The sequence below is a fragment of the Schistocerca gregaria genome, chromosome 1 (genome assembly GCF_023897955.1).
Source record: "Schistocerca gregaria isolate iqSchGreg1 chromosome 1, iqSchGreg1.2, whole genome shotgun sequence".
NCBI lineage: Eukaryota > Metazoa > Arthropoda > Insecta > Orthoptera > Acrididae > Schistocerca > Schistocerca gregaria.
The window spans coordinates 61,397,714-61,414,375 of NC_064920.1; the positions used below are offsets into that span (position 1 = coordinate 61,397,714).

Below are 16,662 nucleotides of genomic sequence, written 5' to 3' on the forward strand. Positions count from 1 at the left end.
AGGCACCCTCCTTGGAATCCGTCATATTCGTGTGAGATCGTTCTTCAGATGGGACATCAGGAGCAGCCTCTCCTGTCGTCAGAACGCTCGAAGGGAGATCACTGTCGTGTATCAGCTCCACTGCCTGTGATGCCACATGAAGAAGTGTGTCGTCAGATGGCGTTTGACTCCTCTTCTTCCGTTTTCTGGGCGACCGTTGCTTTCGGAGGTGCTGTTCTGAATCAGAATGTGGATGTTCGATGTCCGAGGTCGCGCCAGTCTGAAGAAAGGCAGAGGTAGGTACCGCATTCGCGTCGATGTCCATCGAGCTCTGGAGAGTTGGTGGTGTCGTAGCCGTCAGAGGATATGGTGCCGGTGAGGCCATGGCAGCACCGTCATTTCCAGTGGGGAGTGCCGGGTGGAGAAGAGGTGCTTCCTGAAGTGACGCATCGGGGCTGCGTACGGCTGTGGCGTAGCTATCTGGTAAAGAAGCGGCCGTCACTTTGGGAGCTGAGTCACTGGTCGGGACCTGGAGCAAACGTCGGCGGAGACATTCTGACCGAACATGGCCCTCCTGTCCGCAACCGGCACACGTCCGCGGCTGGCCATCATACATAATGATGGCTCGCACGCCACCTATCAGCAGATAGGATGGTACATGTTTGGAGAGTTCGATTTTGATTTGGCGGACACCATTCAACACGTTGTATGTCGTGAATGTCTGCCATTTCTCCGCGATGTGCCCCACAACATTGCCATAGGGTCGGAAAGCTTCGACGACCACATCTTGCGGCACTTCGAAAGGGAGCTCAAAAACCCGGATTGTTCGAAGTCCGAAACCAGCGTGATCGACCGTCACCTCTCCAATATGCCCGTCAGAATGTTTGAACTTGAGTCCGCGTGCGTGTTGTCGAACTACGTTAGCACACGCTTCCTCCGTCGTCATCTTAATATAGACGATGCTGCTAGTGATAGAGAAATGAATACCTATCACTTCCTGAGGGTCCAGACGTAGCTCTTCGCGAATGAATTGCTCAATTTCAAAAGCGCGTGGTCTAGCATGTTCGGCTTGGAATGTTACTTTAACTGTCGCTCGGCGGTAGCAGTGCGCCATGAGGTGCAATAGAAATGGACGCTACACAACACGAAATACCGCGACGCGGAAGTAAACAAACTACGGTGCGCTGTCCGGCGCGCGGAGCCGGTCCGCACGCGACCACGGCCGAAAGCCGACTGAACTCACGACCACTGGTTTACTAGACCAGTGCTCTACCACTGAGCTAAAGAGGCGCGGCCTAGCGGTACTCTTGCGTACTTCGTCCTTACGGTCGTCTGGATCATCCGACTTGAGCTAACAACACTTCATATTACCGACTAATATTTGCAGCTATGGCGACCCATTACTGCTTGGCTACACATCTGACACGTAACCGATGTGCTCTCCAAACAACAACACTTGCATTTCAGAACATGTCTTTCACACATGTCAACAAAATTACCTTCACCTTCAAATACAGTTTTCTTGCGACTGACAGAGACGTAGGAAAAGTTTAAAGTTGCTATTTCCATTACATCACGTTAATCAGAAAAACGGTAATTTATATCTGCAGCAGAACAAAGTTCCGTTCCGCCCAGCGTGGGGCTCGAACCCACGACCCTGGATTTAAGAGTCTCATGCTCTACCGACTGAGGTAGCCGGCTGCTTCGGTGAATACCTGCCGAGTAGCACGTCACACAGTACTCGTTCGGGTTGGGTGGTCCCATGAAGAATCTCTCCATGCTGCCTAATGTGTTCCTAACGTCACAGTCGTCACGTACTTCACTTTTATTTCATAATCATTTCTGAGAGGTAAAGGAATTGCATGACAACCTGCAGAGCTAGAGGCGTCAAAGTTAACACACATACTTGATGTGACTCAAAAGCCGAACGAGTTACTTTCCGACGTTGTTTTAGGTGTGCAAGTGCCAGTCAGAACTCGCGGTCACGGCACTCTGCCGACCATTTCGCTACTTAACACCGGTCTTGCAGTGTGTGTTTGAAGCTCAAGAGCAACTCCAAGCTGAAAATGGTCAACAGCAACATTCAGACGGTTTCGTACTGCTCAATTGCTACATTAAAACGGTATGTTTCTTCTTCAGAACTAGAAAGAAACTGAGCGTGACAGCATTCGAACCTGTAATCTTCAGATCCGAAGTCTGACGCCTTATCCATTAGGCCACACGGTCACTGACGAGCAAGTGTAACTTGTATACGACTCATCTCGAAACGCTCACACCCCTGAGGAATTGTGTTTTCGTTCTACACAGCCGCTGCCCCTTGCTCTTTCCCACCCAACCGTTACATTAAACCTCCTACGAGACCGACCAAATATAGACTGGGAAACAAGACTACACACTATGTGCATTCGGAAAGGCAGGGCGTCCCTCGCCGCATTTGCTACGACGGCCATTTGCTACTTCTGCAGAAGCGGCGGCGACGACGACGACGACGACGGCGACCGCGAGAGGCTCTGAGATATGTGAGAAATTCATCTATAAAATGTAATTCCGACTGCCTCGTCCCACCTTGAGCTGTACCGCTTTGGCAAATGCCTTATCTGCGCAATTCGCCTTAATCACATCTGAGAGTAATTCTTAATAAAACGCCTGTCGCTAGTTGTTCGTCATCACAGAAACTGTTTGCTATACGGCCACTACGCGCAACTGATTTCCTAAATTCGTCTTCCTCCTCTGAGGATGGAACTCACGACGCCTGGTTTTCTAGACCAGCGCTCTACCACTTTTTTTATTTTTTTATTTCTTTTTTATCTTTTTTATTTTTATTTCTTTTTTTACTTTAGATAACCCTATTATAGGATGGAACTAAGAAAAAGAACGAAGTGCCACCGCCAATTTTCATCCAAAAAAAAAAAAAAAAATCTGTTCCTCTTCAGGCGTTGGCTCCTGACTAAACCTATCCCAGAGAGCTGCCTATCTACCAGGGTAAATATAGGAAATCAAGGTTAGGGCTATCCTTACAAACAAAACAAAATCTTCTTTTTTCTGAATTTTATTTTTATTTTTATTGTTGTTATGTTATTATTTTTTTTTGTTTTTGCTTAGTTTTGTTGTGTCATTGATCAGAGGCCTTCTGCGCCCCGCTGGTAATATGTTGAGTCACGTCTTCTCGAAATTGATGCGTTCTGTTCAATTGTTCAGAAATGTTCATTGGTTCAAGCAGGAAACGTTCTTCTCTCTTGGCTTAACACATTGCAGCTGCGAGGCGGGTCGTGGAAAGCACTCCCAAGGAAGTTCGAGAAAAATTGTCTGTATTTTTGGTGACGGACAACGATATAATGACGGTCATTGAGGTATGTCCAAAAATCGAGTACAGAGTCTACAGTTTGTCCAAATAGGTAGTGAATGGCATGTCCGCGAATCCAATTCACAGCATTGGTCTTTGTCCGAGGAAAATATTCACGATCCGGAAATAATAATGAAAGGGGAGTAATCCGATCCGGAATGTCCCGCGTTAGAAAAGCGACAATAAGACGAATCAAGTGCCAAACCTCCTCCGCCGGTCCACAAACAAAACGATGTTCATCATTGTCTGGGACTCCACACGTGGAACAGAGAGGTGATTGGGCGAGGTGGATACGATGAAGGCGAGATTGGTTGATTTGCTTACCATTGACAGTTAGGTACCGGACAGATTGAACATTCGTGTCAAGGTAACGGGCGAAAACCGCGCGCCATACATGACGCCAGTCTACCTGGGGGAACTTTTGTTCAATCGGGTTAGGTGGACGACCTAATTGGAGGACATTGTTTACTGCCTTTGTCTTGAGTAAAAGCTGTCTTGGTAAGGTGAGGCGTAGATAACTGAGTTCAAGAAAGAAGTATCGTATATAATGTAACTGGACCGGAACGTCCGAGATCATCACTGGGGCTGACAGTGAGACTGGCGTATATGCCGTCAGGAGGAGACCAGTGAGGCTCGTTGGGCATCGTGTCCATACCGTCATCTCGGAGCTGACAAATAGGGCGCGAGCTCTATCCGGCACGTGAAAAAGACCTATCCCACCTCGTTCACGGGGAAGAGTAAGGGTTGCATAGTTAACTTTGAATAACAGCCCAGAGCTGACGAAAGATGCCATCGCTGCCAACATGCGACGTGCCACAGTAAGCGGGAAAGGTAGAACTTGTGCTACATGGGGAACTCGGGATGCGATATATATATTGACATATCGAGCTCGTTGGAGAATATCTAGGGATCGAAGGCGATGGTCCATAAGACCAGCTCTGATCATTAAAAGGAGGCGTCTGCAGTTGATGGCGGCTGAACGCCGGAGATCAGATGAAAAGTCTATTCCTAAACAGCGAATGGTATCAACGGTGGTGAGAGGTGTAATACACTCGACAGGGAGTCCCGTGCCAATGAACATAACTTGTGACTTACGTACGTTTAAAGAGCTACCCGACGCCTCACCATAAGTCGCTACCCACGTCAAAACAGCTCGAACTTCGTCGGCATTACGTAAACAGATGACTACATCGTCAGCATAATCCGTGCAACAGAATCGGTATCGATCTATGGACAACCCTACCAAACGTTGTCTGAGCCCACATAGCAAGGATTCCAAGGAAAAGGCGTACAAAATCGCTGATAGAGGGCACGCTTGACGTACGGATCGACCTATTTTTATCGGGGGAGTGAGTCTGCCATTGTACATAATCCTGGAAGAGGCACCCCGCAGAAGGCGCATCACTACCGTGATAACGGCGACTGGGAAACCCATATGGTGGAGAACGGCCATAAGGAACGAATGGTCAACCCTATCAAAAGCTTGACTAAAGTCCAAAGACGCAAGTGCCCCAGAGAGGCGTTGTGCCTGGGTAACGGCGATCATATCCCTGTAGCGGCATAAAGCCGTGCGGATATTATTATCCCCTCCCAAAGATGCTTGGTCTGGCGACACAACATATCAGGCAACGGTTTTAAGTCGTGCCGCCAAAAGGCGAGTGCAGATTTTCATATCACTGTTAAGGAGGGTGAGGGGACGATAATCACTGATATTGTTGCCACCATGTGGTTTATGTACAGGAATAATAATTCCTTCCATGAAAGAGTCCGGCACAGGTACTTCTGGAGACATCAGTTCCCGACATATGGAGGTGAAGGTGGACTCTAACAAATCACGGAAGGTGCGATAAAATTCGAGGGGAAGACCGTCGGGTCCTGGGGAGCGATTGATGGTTCCTGCTCGGATCGCATCGCGGACTTCATCATCAGTCACCTCTGACACCAAGTCAATCGCCGCATCTCCTAGGAGACCACCGAAGTTGAGCTGTGAGACTTCCTCGATCAACTCTGGGGAGTGTGGAATTGCGGCATAGAGCTGCTGGTAGTGGGCGTGAAGCACATTCCCTATTAAAGATTGGGTTACGTAGCGACGCCCATCTTGGTCTGTTAGGATGGGAATAAATTTTCGGCGACGATGTTGGCGTTCTTGGATGATATGATACATAGATGGATGTTCATGAGGCATGCGATCAGCAGTACGAGATCGTACTATCGCTCCTTCCAAATGCCTTTGCATGAGATTGGAGATTTGGGCCTTAGCATGGTTTATCCTTGTATGGCGCTCAGGGGAGGCTGGCATCGTGGAGCATTCTCGTAGGATCCTGTAGTAAAAGTCCATAGTGCTCTTCCTCCAGGTGACAACATCTTTGCCATATCGGATCAAAGTTTTTCGAAGAGCAGGTTTTGCACACTGGATCCACCAGGATATGGTAGACGGATACGTGAGACGGCGTCTATTACATGTGATCCAAGTGTCTTCTATTAGAAGTCGACAGTCAGGTGAATTAAGAAGTGCCGTGTTCAGTTTCCATAAACCACGTCCGTGCCATACTGCCTGTCTTGTGAGAACAACGTCACAGAAGTAAGCCTCATGATCTGAGAAAGCAACAGGCCAGATTTCAGCCTGTCGTGTGTGTTGCATTAGGGATCGTGAGATGTAGATGCGATCCAGTCGGCTAGAGGAGTGCGCAGTGTAGTACGTAAAGCCCAAATGATCACCGTGAACATGTCTCCACGTATCGACAAATTGTAGCCGCGTCACGACTGTTTCCAGAGCTGCGCATGGTGAATGACGCGGCAATTGATCCTGAGGTCGCTGGGTGCAGTTGAAGTCTCCACCCATGACCCAGTCATCGTGTGGTCCCATAAAAAGGGGTGTAACATCATCTGCAAAGAAGGCATTGCGTTCATGACGGTAGCTGGAGCCCGACGGCGCATAAATGTTGACGATGCGTACAGCGAAGAGAGTAAGGGCCATACCTCTGCCGTTGGGGAGGTATAGGACATCTTTGGCAGGAAGACCTTCTCGTAAGATGATGGCAACACCACTACCGGTGTCCGAAGCGGGAGAAAGATGCGCCGTGAAGCCATGTGGTGGCGAGAAATCGGCGACATGCACTTCCTGAAAAAGCGCAATATCAATGTCCGCATCATAAATCATATCGCGGAGCAGCGCTAGTTTTTGGGGCGCACGAATGGTCGCGAGGTTAATCGTTGCGACACGATAATGCTGGTGTTGGAGTACCACAGGCACAGGTGGGGCTGCTTCTTCAAGAGCGAGAGGTCGTCGATCTTGCCGGTCCGCTGAAGAGGTTGCTATTGTGGAGAGTTTGCGGGCGCGGGCGCAACCGATGGGGGCGTCCCATCATTAGCACCGTCCACCCCAGTCCCTTCGATCTCCACGTCATCTTCCCAGGAGACTGATACTGCGGTAGGGTACCGACTGTGTACATCATCCATATGGAGAGGAGACGTATTTTTCGGCTGAGCATATAGACTTTCTTCAACGTCGACTTGTGGGGGCGACGGCGCCAGTAAGGAGGGGTGGTCGTTGCCAGTGGTCGCCTGTGGCGGGTCATTCGCATCAGACGTTTGGACATCATAGAGCGAGTTTATCGTCCATCTTCGGTTCTGCATCTCTAGCATCCATCCGTAGAATGGATTCATCAGGGGGTGTATGGCTACGTTTCTTTATCTTTCGTGTCGACCCTTGTTTTAGAACAGGTCGTTCCGAGTCTGATTGCGGGTGGCCTTCGTCTAACTCCGGACCAGTCTGAAGGAAAGCAGAAGTAGGTACCACTCCCGGATCAACGTCCATCTCAGCAGCATTTTCAGTCACAGTGCTGCGATGATGTGGAAGGTCAGGATCTGGCGTCTGTGGCACCTCAGAAGGAATCTCAGTAGCGGTTGCATCTGCCTGATCAGACGACGTCAACAGAGCAGGAAGACCCTGTGTAGTGGTGCTACCTTCCTGGGCAGCCTTGGCATATGTGACCGGGATCTGAGTGATCACCGCTGGGGACGCTTCCTCGCCGACCGGCGTTTGGATCAGGCGGCGTAGCATGCAGGCGGATCTGACGTGTCCTTCTTGTCCACAACCCGCACATGTTCGGGGTTGGCCGTCGTACATGACAATGGCTCGCACACCGCCAATTGTCAGGTATGATGGTATATGTTTTTTCAGTTCAATTTTTACCTGACGCACACCATTAAGGACATGGTAGGTCGTGAAGGTTTGCCATTTTTCCTCTACGTAACCGATGACGTTACCGTATGGTTGTAACGCAGAGACAACTGCGTCCTTCGGCACTTCAAATGGTAGTTCAAACACCCTAATCGTGCGTTGACCGTACTCTGCGAGTTCAAGTGTTACTGCTCCGACGTGACCATCAGAGTATTTGAACTTAAGTCCATTGGTATGGCGACGAATAACATCTTCACACACCTCGGTGTTTGTCATTTTAATATGAACGACACTACTCGTGATCGAAAAATGGATTCCGATAACGTGGTTAGGATCTAAACAAACTTCTTCACGTAGGAACGTTTCAACTTCATGTGCACGAGGTCGCGCATGTTCAGCTGGGAAGGAAACTTTAAGGGTCGCACGGCGGTAAGCACTCGACATGTTGCTCGCGGTGGACGGACACAAGCCTTAAAGCTACGACGCGGAAGAAAACAAACCTGCTTCGGAGCACGGGGCCGGCGCGCGGGGCCGTCCGCACGCTGCCACGGCTGAGAGCCGACTGCCGACTGAGCTAGCCGGCTGCCTCGGGGAATACCTGCCGGGTAGCAGGTCACACAGTAGTCGTTTGGGTTGGGTGGTCCCATACAGAATCTCTCCATGCTGCCTAATGTTTCCTAATTTCACACTCGTCACGTACTTCACTTTTATTTCATAATCATTTCTGAGAGGTAAAGGAATTGCATGACAACCTGCAGAGCTAGTGGCGTCAAAATTAACACACATACTTGATGTGACTCAAAATCCGAACGAGTTACTTTCCGACGTTGTTTTAGATGTGCAAGTGCCAGTCAAAACTCGCGGTGACGGCACTCTGCCGACCATTTCGCTAGTTAACACCGGTCTTGTTGTGTGTGTTTCAAGCTCAAGAGCATCTCCAAGCAGAAAATGGCCAACAGCAACATTCAGACGGTTTCGTGCTACTTAATTGCTACATTAAAACGGTATGTTTCTTCTTCAGAACTGGAAAGAAACCGAGCGCGACAGCATTCGAACCTGTAATCTTCAGATCCGAAGTCCGACGCCCTATCCATTAGGACACACGGTCACTGACGAGCAAGTGTAACTTGTATACGACTCACCTCGAAACGCTCACACCCCTGAGGAATTGTGTTTTCGTTCTACACAGCCGCTGCCCCTTGCTCTTTCCCACCCATTCGTTACATTCAACCTCTTACGAGACCGACCAAATATAGACTGGGAAACAAGACCACACACTTTGTGCATTTGCTACGATGGCCATTTGCTACTTCTGCAGAAGCGGCGGCGGCGGCGGCGGCGGCGACGACGACGACGACGACGACGACGACGACAGGCTCTCAGATATGTGAGAAATTCATCTATATTATGTATTTCAGACTGCCTCGTCCCGCCTTATGCTGTACCGCTTTGGCAAATGCCTTATCTGCGCCATTCGCCTTAATCACATCTGAGAGTAATTCTTAATAAAACGCCTGTCGCTAGTTGTTCGTCATCACAGATACTGTTTGCTCTACGGCCACGACGCGCAACTGATTTCCAAAATTCGTCTTCGTCCTCTGAGGATGGAACTCACGTCCTCTGGTTGACTAGACCAGTGCTCTACCACTTTTTTTTTTAGGCGCTACCTTTTTTTTTAACAGGAAGGCAGGGTAGACAAACAATTTTTATTCGTACAATTGTGCTGTCCTAGGGATAAGAAAAGTATCGAGACAGCAGAGACAGCAAAAACAATTTGGAAACCAAAAAATCAACTTATTTTTTTATTTTTATTTTTTTTACAGGAAAGCAGGGTAAACAAACAATCTTTATTCGTACAATTGTGCTGTCCTAGGGATAAGAAAAGTATCAAGACAGCAAAAACAATTTGGAAACCAAAAAATCAACACAAAGGCCGCCCCCTTTTCTTTTTTTGTTCTCCTTGTAACAGCAATAAAGTAAATGACAATCCTAGTCACGGGCGGACACCCCAGCTATCGGGAGGATTTTGAAAAACACTTCCTAAAAAATTGGAAAAGTAAGTCCTTTATTTCGTATGACTCCGTATGAGCTCGTGCTGTTCTTGTAAATACATCCAATAATCCCTCACGGACTTAATGTCGTACGAAAACAAATATTTCGTCGCATGTCCAGCGATCCAATTGACCGCATTTGTCTTTTGTTTGGGAAAAAAGGTTTTGTCCGGTAGAAAAAGTACATCCGATGTGATTTCTGTGTAGTTAGTGCGCTGAAGGAAGGCCAGTATTCGACGCGTCAGCATTCAGACGTTCCTCGCTGCGCCACACACTAAACCATGTTCTTCCGTTGCTAACAGTCCACAGTTGGTGCAAAGAGAAGAATCGACCATATGAATTGTATGTAATCGACTCCTGGTCACAAGTTTATGGTTTATAAGAATATACCACAACGATCTCGCTGCTGTTGACAGTAATGGAGTATGCACTGCACACCAAATGTGGTTCCACGTTCTCGACGGGTATTTGAATTCCATTATATTGCGGCCATGGTGATCCATCAAGCATCTATATATCTCCCGAGTCGTGGGTATTCTCGTCGCAGGTACTTTCAGACGAACATAACTGTAGTCAACAAGAAATGAGGCAATGTGTGCAAGAGAAGGTGAAATATTGCCCATCGCAATAGGGGGTTCGTACGAAGGCGGAACAAGTACTTCTATCAGAGCTGACGTTATGGTATGCCTTCTTTGTTGCCAATTTCGTATCATCGCTCGCATGTAAAGCGCCAGAGCTTTGTTTCTCACGTTTGTGAGGTTGAGGCCACCGTTCCGGAACTGTAGCGTTAACGTATCATACTTGATCTTAAATAACATCCCAGTACTAACATAGTAACCAAAGGCAGCCATGAGGCGATCTGCAATACCCTTCGGTATTGGTAGGATCTGCGCTAAATGGGGCAGTCGTGACGCTATGTGAACGTTGGTGTATGCCACACGTTGGATCATGTCAAAGGCTCTCAGTGAGTTGTTGCGTATCGTCAGACGAATATTCTGCAGAAGCCGCCGAGAACTCGCCGCCGCTGACCGCCGTAGTGAACGGGTAAATGTAATCCCCAGACATCTCAGCGATTCCACCGTCTGAAACGGTCCCGGTACGTCTTCCAGACCCCGTCCAATGTGCATAATTTTTGATTTCGTCATGTTAACGACACTGCCTGCCGCCGTCCCGTAAGAGTCTAGATGTTCAACAGCCTGACGCACTTCATGTCCTGATCTGACAAGGAGGATCATGTCGTCCGCATATGCGCGGAAAACGAAAGAGTTCTCATTAAGCGCTATCCCAGTAAGTGAGCGCCTCAAAACACACATCAGCGGCTCAAGCGCTATCGCAAACAGCATCATGGAGAGTGGGCACCCTTGTCGGACTGAGCTGTTAATGGGAATCGAGCCCGCTTCCCGGCCGTTTACAATCACCTTCGATGTAGCCCCTCGTATTAGCCTCATAACGATGGAGATGAAAACAGGTGGAATCGCCATTCGGCTCATGACTGACGCCAAGAAGTCATGGTTTATCCTATCGAACGCACGATCGAAGTCCACAGATATCATCGCTGCTCGCATTTTACACGTTTCCGCAAGGGCGATAACGTCACGATATTCACTTAACGCCGAGGAGATGTTACTTCGCACCCCTAGGCAAGCCTGATCAGGGGATATTGTCCTGGATATCGCCAGCTTGAGACGAGACGCTAGTAGTCTTGCAAAGATTTTGTAATCGGTGTTTAGCATAGTGAGAGGCCGATATTGATTAACATTGCGACTCCCCGCCATCTTCGGGATGGGAAGAAGAAAGCCCGTCACAAAATCCGACGGTAGGCGCATATCCGGACGCATCGCCTCATTGTACATCGACACCAACTGTGGCATCATCATGTCCACGAATTCTCGATAAAACTCTAGCGTAATCCCATCTGGCCCTGGTGATTTATGGGGCGCTCCTTTTTTGAGTGCCACCATTATATCGTCTTCCATGAGTGGCTCCATAAGCGCTGCCTTATCCGTCTCTGTCAGTGTCGTTTGCAGATGTTGCAGTATCTCTTCCCCCACCAGACGGTCCGTCGGTGTACCAGCATAGAGGTGGCGGAAATGCTCTAAAAATTCATTTGCAATGTCCTGTTGTGTTGTCAGTTGACGGCCATCTAAACCGTGGAGCACTCTTACCAATGCCCGGCGGTAACGTTTATGTTCCCGCGACACATGGTGCATCGAGGTACGTTCCCCAGTGATGGTGTCGAGACATCGTGCCCGTATTGGGATGCCACCCAGTCGTCGTCGCGTGATCGATAGGATTTGTGCCTTGACACGATGAACTTCCGCTTGATGTTCTGGAGACGGCACCTGGAAGGACAGCTCACGAAGCATGGTGTAATAATAATCAAGAGTGTCTCTTTGCCATCTCGTCTTATCCCGACCATACTGTATGAGCGCTCTTCTTATTGCCGGCTTAGTAAACTCGAGCCACCATTGAAGCACGGAGGTATATGTTGGTAGACGGCGTTTACATGTGGCCCATACCTCCTCGACTCTCTGACGACATTCGGTGTCTGCCAAAAGTGACGAATTGAGCTTCCATGTCCCGCGGCTTCTCCACACACTTTGCCTAGGGAGTGATATGGTACAAATGTAAGCCAGATGATTAGTAAATGCCGCAGGCCATCGTTCCGCGTCGATCACCTTATCCTGTAGGCCAACCGAAACATATATTCGATCGAGTCTGCTCGCCGAGTGACTGGTGTAAAAAGTATATCCCTCACGGTTCGTATGAATTATGTCCCAGGTGTCGCTTAACTCCAGATCCCGGCATAGCACATGCAATTCACGAGAGGTATTGTAATGGGGAGTCTGGTCTTTTTGGGCTAAAACACAATTGAAGTCACCACATATAATGAAATGATCGAATCTGCCGGTAAATAAGGGCACAATCTCTTCCGAATAATATCTCGCACGAGCCCGTCTGTTGTCGGTGCCGGAAGGGGCATAAACATTGAGAATGCGAATTCCATTAACAGTTATCGCCAGTCCTCGTGCCGAAGGTAGATAAGCCAGGTCGCGAACCGGAATCCCGTCCCGGACCAATATCGCCGTTCCACTGTCGTTGTTCGAGTGCGGCGAAGTGTAGGAGATGTAGCCATGGACTTCCTGGAACTCAGGAATGTAGATTTCCTGCACCATCAGTATATCTACATCCGACGCGTATATCATGTCCCTAAACAACTGCTGTTTCACGAGCGATCTAATGGTATTTACATTCACTGTCCCTATTCTGTATGCCTGGGGTCGAGTAGCTGTCATCTCCACATGATGTTAAAGTTTAACCGTATCGACAGTCCCTTTGCATATCCGCAGAGGGCCGCCCGACGGACGTGTCCCTGCGGTATTAGGTTTCTTGAGATGCAGACGGATGCGAGTCCCCACCAGTAGAATGGTCCGCATCGGTGATTTCATCGTCCTGCTCATACCAGCTGATATCATTGTGGTGCTCCAAATTTTCCTGTGCAGCATTGATGAGTGACAGCTGTTGTTCTTTCGCAGCTTTAGACTCCACCGCAGAAGGGGTAGCAGGCCCCTGAGCGGATGCGTCGTCTGAGCGACATGACATCTTTTCACTGTCCGAATTCATATGGTCTGCGACATCCGAAGCTTGTGGTTCCAAGTCAGACAGGTCCATAGTGTTAGTCTCCTCTGGGCTTCCAAGAAGAGAAGATAGCGTCTCCGCAGAGCTTAGTCGGCGCTTCTTGCGGCGCTTTGGCGAGCGTTGTTTGCGGGCCCTCACCTCGGCCTCTGGTGTCGGTGAATCTTGTATCTCCTGCAGTCTCACCGTCGCCACAACGCCCTGGGGCCGTTCTACTTCAGCTTCCATGCCTGTTGTGATACTGTAAACCTCTTTTTGCACCACCTGTAATGTCTGAGATTGGAGGTTGGTCGGAGCCATTCCTTCGTCAGTGGGGTCCGAAGGCGCCTCAATCAACCGCGGCGTCGGTTCGATAGTGCATTCCGACCTCGGCGTCACCTCCCCGCGAAGCGCCGCCACGTAAGTCATCGGCAGTGACGTTGGTGTAGTCGGATTCTGGAGGTCTCCGCTGCGGAGTTGCACCAGTCTCCTCTGTATACACGCAGATCGAAGATGTCCTTCACCACCACACCCGGAGCATGTCCGGGGCTGTCCATCATAGATGACAATAGCTCGACAGCCGCCGATGTTGATGTACGATGGCACTGCCTCGTCCCACCTTATGCTGTACCGCTTTGGCAGATGCCTTCTCTGCGCCATTCGCCTTAATCACATCTGAGAGTAATTCTTAATAAAACGCCTGACGCTAGTTGTTCGTCATCACAGATACTGTTTGCTATACGGCCACGACGCGCTACTGATTTCCAAAATTCGTCTTACTCCTCTGAGGATGGAACTCACGACCCCTGGCTTATTAGACCAGCGCTCTACCACTGAGCTAAAGAGGCGCGGCCTAGCGGTACTCTTGCGTACTTCGTCCTTACGGTCGTCTGGATCATCAGACTGTAGCTGACAACACTTCATATTACCGACTAATGTTTGCAGCTATGGCGACGCATTACTGCTTGGCTACACATCTGCCACGTAACCGATGTGCTCTCCAAACAACAACACTTGCTTTTCAGAACATGTCTTTCACACATGTCAACAAAATCAACTTCATCTTCAAATACAGTTTTCTTGCGACTGACAGAGACGTAGGCAAGGTTTAAAGTTGCTATTTCCATTACACCACGTTAATCAGAAAAACGGTAATTTACATCAGCAGCGGAACAAAGTTCCGTTTCGCCCAGCGTGGGGCTCGAACCCATGACCCTGGGTTTAAGAGTCTCAGGCTCTACCGACTGAGCTAGCCGGCTGCCTCAGTGAATACGTGCCGCGTAGCACGTCACACAGTACTCGTTTGGTTTGGGTGGTCCCATACAGAATCTCTCCATGCTCCCTAATGTGTTCCTAACGTCACACTCGTCACGTACTTCACTTTTACTTCATAATTATTTCTGAGAGGTAAAGGAATTGCATGGCAACCTGCAGAGCTAGTGGCACTACTGGCCTTGCAGGGAACGATCAAAGCGTAGACAATATGGGACATTACTCCCATGGAGATAAGTCCAAATGGTGCCCGTTGTATTCAATCCCGATGCAATTTCTGTGTTTCATCAACACTCTAAAGGACCACACATTACAGAATTCCTCCAGATGTGCTTCGGTAACTACTACTTGTCTACCAGGGAACGATCAAAGCGTAGACCGTTTTAGACATTACTCCCATGGAGGAAAATCGGCATGGTGCCTGTTGTATTCATTCCCGATGCAATTTCTGTGTTTCATCAACTCTCTGAAGGTCCACAGATTACAGAATGCCTCCAGATGTGCTTCGGCAACTTCTACTGGTCTACCACTGAGCGATCAAATCGTAGACAGTTTGAGACATTACCCCCATTGAGAAAACTCCGCGTGGTGTCTGTTGTATTCAGTCATGATGCAATTTCTGTGTTTCATCAACACTCGGAGAGTCCACAGATTACAGAAGGCCTACTGATGTGCTTCGGAAACTACTACTGGTCTTCCATTAAACGATGAAGGCGTAGACAGTTTTAGACATTACTCCCATTTAGAAAAGTCCACATGGTGCCTGTTGTATTCACTCCCGATGCAATTTCTGTGTTTCATCAATACTCTGAAGGTCCAGAAATTACAGAATGCTTCCAGGTGTGCACCGGAATCTACTACTGGCCTTCCAGGGAACGATCAAAGTGTAGACCGTTTGCGACATTACTCTTATGGAGAAAAGTCCGCATGGTGCCTGTTTTATTGAATCCCGATGCAATTTCTGTGTTTCATCAACTCTCTGAAGTTCCACAGATTACAGTATGCCTCCAGATGCGCTTCGGAAACAACTACTGGTCTTCCAGGGTACGATCAAAGCGTAGACAGTTTCAGACATTACTCCCAGGTAGAAAATTCCGCATGGTGCCTGTTGTATTCAGTGCGGATGCAATTTCTGTGTTTCATCAACACTCTGAAGGTCCACAGATTACAGAATGCTTCAGATGTGCTTGGGAAACCACTACCGGTTGTCCATTGAAGGATCAAAGCGTAGACAGTTTCACATATTGCGCTAATGGATAAAAGTCAACATGGTGCCGGTTGTATTCAATCCCGATGCAATTGCTGTGTTTCATCAACACTCTGAATGTCCACAGATTACAGAATGCCTCCAGATGTGCTTCGGAAACTACTACTGGTCTTCCAGGGAACGATCAAAGCGTAGACAGTTAGAGACATTTCTCCCATGGAGAAAAGTCCGCATGGTGCCTGTTGTATTCTATCCCGATGCAATTCCTGTGTTTCATCAAAACTCTGAAGGTCAACAGATTACAGAATTCCTACAAATGTGCTTCGGCAACTCCTACTGGTCTTCCAGGGAACAATCAGAGCGTAGCCAGTTTAAGACATTACTCCCATGGAGAAAAGTCCGCTTGGTGCCTAATGTATTCAGTGCCGATGCAATTTCTGTGTTCAATCTACACTCTGAATGTCGACAGATTACAGAATGCCTCCAGATGTGCCTGATGAATTACTATTGGTCTTCCAGGGAATGATCAGATCGTAGACAGATTGAGACATTACTCCCATGGAGAAAAGTCCGCTTGGTTCCTGTTGTATTCAATCCCGATGCAATTTCTGTGTATCTTCAACACTCTGAATGTCCACAGATTACAGAATGCCTCCAAATGTGCTTCGGAAACTACTACTAGTCTACCACTGAGCGATCAAATCGTAAACAGTTTGAGACATTACTCCCATGGAGAAAACTCCGCGTGGTGCATTTTGTATTCAGTCCCGATGCAATTTTCAGGGTTTAATCAACACTGTGAGGGTCGACAGATTACAGAATGCCTCCTGATGTGCTTGGGAAACTACCTCTGGTCTTCCAGGGAACGATCAAAACGTAGACAGTTTGAGACATTACTCCCATGGAGAAAAGTCCGCATGGTGCCAGTTGTATTCAATCCCGATGCAATTTCTTTGTTTTTCCAACACTCTGAAGTTACACAGATTACAGAATGCCTCTAGATTTTCTTCGG

The 16,662-nt window shown here is 48.5% G+C and overlaps 1 non-coding gene across 1 annotated transcript; it reads right to left on the reverse strand.

The window, feature by feature from the left end:
* Nucleotides 1-2,132: 2,132 nt before the first annotated feature.
* Trnar-ucg (transfer RNA arginine (anticodon UCG)) lies at nt 2,133-2,205 on the reverse strand. The gene has a single exon. It is a non-coding gene; the product is annotated as a tRNA-Arg (tRNA).
* Nucleotides 2,206-16,662: the final 14,457 nt, after the last annotated feature.